General features: G+C 34.8%; 1 pseudogene across 1 annotated transcript; it reads left to right on the top strand.

Moving 5' to 3' along the window:
• Positions 1-1,354: 1,354 nt before the first annotated feature.
• On the top strand, positions 1,355-3,739 carry LOC147481489 (subtilisin-like protease SBT2.2 pseudogene; annotated as a pseudogene). The gene is made up of 4 exons (XR_015206644.1): positions 1,355-1,450; positions 2,025-2,097; positions 2,270-2,384; positions 3,179-3,739. The product of XR_015206644.1 is annotated as a subtilisin-like protease SBT2.2 pseudogene (transcript).
• The last annotated feature ends 261 nt before the right edge of the window (positions 3,740-4,000 follow it).

Here is a 4,000-nt window from a genome sequence, read left to right as displayed (position 1 = left end):
CTATGGAAATGATCAGGAAAGAATTTCCAATCCAATGATCCATAGCACATTCTAATCTAACCACGGTTGACATATAGAAAGTTGGTAAATGCCTTGAAATGCGTGAAAGACGTAAGTTATGCGTTCGAATGAAATCTAAATTCATAGATAATGTCAACCCGAATCGAAATACGATTAAATGACCTAAGCAACACAAATGGAAAGTTTAACAATCAAGGACGGAAAACGAACACCCCACCCTCAAACAAATTTTAGACAACAGAGTTTAGAAAATTTGTTTTAAACGTTGGTCTTTTAAAGTCAGATTCTCGAGACTTCCTAAATTACTATTTTTATGGTTTTGATATTTTTATGAACACAATAAGCAGTAAAAACCTAAATCACTCCATAGATAAACATGACTCAAAAACCAAGAAAACATGCAAAAGTGAAAAACATGAATTACGTTAACCCTGGACTTAGGATCCGGTACTTACAGCCACACACTCCTTAAGGAGGGCCCGGTTACCTAAATTGTGCACTTACCAATATATGGACGTGGAAGGAAGTACACCAAACAACAAAATGAGTCTTTGATAGTGAGATACTCAAGATTATATTTAAAACATATGTATATACTTAACATGCATTTTACCTTATATCAACAACTTAAAGAGTTGTGGGTCTTTCCATAAATAATTAACATGGAATGTAACCCCAAACATAATCAAGCACCAAGATTTTCTACGATGCAACTTAGTGAAATGAAAGCGAAGTCTGATAGATCCAGAACGTCACCGCGCATGCACCTTCTTTTTCATCTTTGAACGCACTACTACAGAAATGCACATTAGCCGCGGTAGGTCAAATGGTATATACCACTATTTTCCCAGTAACGGTGGCTATTTGTCAATTCCCACGGTAAAGATGGGTTTTCTAATTTCGGTACAAGCAAATACCACTGGTCTCGTAAAACAGTGGCATATAATATGCCATATACCATGGTACTTCATAAAATTCCTAATTTGTTTTCACACGTTCATTTACCCCACCGTTTCTACATAAAAGGTGTCTAATGTTTTGCCAAAAAATAAACCTACCGTGGTAAAGCAGTCTAAGAAGAAAATAAAAAACCAGAAAAAAGAAAAAGGGGGAAAAACTATCTAGCGCTAAAACTTCTATGGACTCCCTCTTTTCAACTAGCTAGGGTTTCAAGTAGTGTTTTGTTTCATCTCTCCCCAATTTCGGTTATCGATCAGGTATTTGTTTTTTTCTCTATCTCTCATCCCAATTTCTAAAAGTTTGATTTTCTTCTCCTATTCAAATAAAGCCTAGAATTGTAGTGATTTCCGTTGGTGAGAATTTTGATAAAAAAATTGTTTCTTGTTTTGCCGCAAGGAAGGGTTAAGCCCACTTTTACCGTCAGTTTGCTACACAAAGGCTACTTGTTGGCAGTTGCTACTACTTCCAAGTAATCCAATTTTGTCATATGCTTAACAGCCAATTTGTTTATGTTAAGCATTAGTTGTTTTAGTAATAGGTCAGAAACCTTGGCAAGTTCAGTATGAAAGTTGTTGGACGTAGGCTGTATTTTTGTTAGTTTTGATTAGTTTGTACTAGAGATAAACTATTGTGATCTCTAATATTCCTTGGTGGAAACCATAGAGAGTATTTGATAATATTCCAACTGTTTGTAGTAGAATACATCTTATTGAACTACATTATATGTCTTTTCAAGAGCTATAAAGATGGAAAATATAAATTTAGTAATGTGCCTATAAAAGTTAATTTATCTGGTATGTATAATTATTAGGTTTGTAGGTTGTGCACGAGCTAGTGGCTGGTGCGGTGATTGATTGGATATATTTAATTGCACGCCATCCACTGCTATCTAACAACAAAATTTATGATCATATAAGCTCCCCTACTTTGTAATTTGGAAAGCTTCTCATCTTCATTGTACAATAAATAAATAGTGAAATATTATTTCCATGTCAGAGTTTGATGTAAGTAGACATTTTTGATGGTTTGAAAATATGTTTCAGTATTTCGGTCTACAAGGCATTGTACAAGAGTTTCGGAGGCTTCGCTATAGATGTTGTTGCTTTCATTAACCAGGTACACATGTTGATTAATTCATTATCTATGAAATCTATGAATATCTAGTGTTGGTTGCAACTTGCAAGTACAGCTTTACGGACATAATTTCTTTTTGCAACACTCATTGTAGTTTAGATTGATATTATCTATCTATATAAATGTTGATATAACATCTAATTATTATTTCTAGTTATCATCCTTCAGCTCGTGGATCTTTACTGTTGGCACTGCTGCTTATGACAGAGTCTACAGTAATTCTTTAATCCTTGGCAACAATATAACCATTCTGGGAACTGGACTAGCACGTAAGTTTGGAACCAGCTTATTAATTCTAGTTTCATACAGTTTAAGAAGGCATTATAAATGAGATGATTACTCTGCTAGTCTGCTACTTTGCTGATTACGTGAGGAATCAAATGATTCATTGCCAAAAGCCCGAAAGATTGCCAAACCTTGAAATTCTCTAAATCTTTCAATTTGTTCATGGATATAAGCCAACTGACTATTCTTATGTCTAACTTATTATGGGTGAAAATGTGCTAAATGAGAAAACTTAAATTAAGAATATAAAAGAGAGGGAGAGAGAATAAAGTTATGCTCTCGTGACTAAGACCTAGATGTAAGACTCCACCGTTGTGTGTACTATTTGGTTCCATGGCACTTGCAGACATTCCATAAATCTCATTCATTCAACATCCTTGATATTATTTCATTCTTATGGTTATTAATTTTTTTGTTTGGGTCGATGGCCTTTTTAATTAGATGTAAGAAAATTTAGTGGTAATGAAAAATATAATAGAAAAACCAGAGAAATGTCACAAAGTTTGTGGTCATGGTCATCCTTGGGGACTATTTTTTTAGTTAGGAAAGTTTGAAATATCTGATTACGTCACCAGTGCCATCAAAGTTGGTTGTTTTTGTGTGGCAGACCCTCTATGTGGTACCTTCAGTTTGGGTTATGGCTCCCGCATTTATGCATTTCAACCTGATGCCCACAGAAAATTGCAACTCTTTCCTATAGAAAAGTAAAATGGTTGTTCTAGCTAGATAGTTTATATATTTAGGTAATTCGAAGATTCTTATTTTTTCTCAATTGCAGCTGGGACAGATAATGGTACAATGTACACTTTGGTTGCTGCCACTCATGCTTTGAGCAATGAAACAACAGACGTGAACAACATGTACTTGGGTGAATGTCAAGACTCCAATAGTCTAAATAGAGACCTGGTCCAGGGAAGCCTTCTGATCTGTAGCTACTCAATCCGCTTCGTTCTTGATCTCTCTACCATAAAAAATGCCTTGGAAACAGCGGGAAACCTCAGTGCAGCAGGAGTTATATTCTACATGGATCCGTTAGTTATTGGGTTTCAGCTTAACCCAACTCCAATGGCAATGCCTGGTGTGATTATTCCATCTTCGGATGATTCCAAGGTGTGCTTTCACTAACTATATATGGAATTATATGTTGGAATCTTAGTTTTAGATTTGACATTTAATCAACTGGAGGTTCAACTTCTTGATATTTTAGACAGATTCTCTTGTTCTTGATATTAACTGTACATTGACCATTTGGTCTTATGTCTATCATGCATAATCTATTAATCATTGTACAGAACCATATACTTGCTAATATATGATTAGATGCATAGAGTTCACTCAACTTGTGTTACATACTCTTCATGGAGAAAAGGTTGTTGTATGATATAGATATAAAGTATGGGTCGAATCTAACTCTTGAATAGTGACTCTGAGTAAATTTCTGGTTCATAGCACAACAAAACAATTGCTATGTTTAGAATAGCATTCACTCTATTTATGTTCCTCACAGAGAAACGGTTGTATGACATGGACATAGTTGGTCGAATCCAACTCTTGAATAGTGAATCTAAATAAAATTTCTGTTTCATAGCGCAATAATATA

The sequence above is a fragment of the Coptis chinensis genome, chromosome 8, assembly GCF_015680905.1.
Source record: "Coptis chinensis isolate HL-2020 chromosome 8, ASM1568090v1, whole genome shotgun sequence".
Classification (NCBI taxonomy): Eukaryota; Viridiplantae; Streptophyta; class Magnoliopsida; order Ranunculales; family Ranunculaceae; genus Coptis; species Coptis chinensis.
The sequence above is the reverse complement of the archived record's forward strand: the minus strand, read 5'-3'. Positions and strand labels throughout refer to the sequence as shown.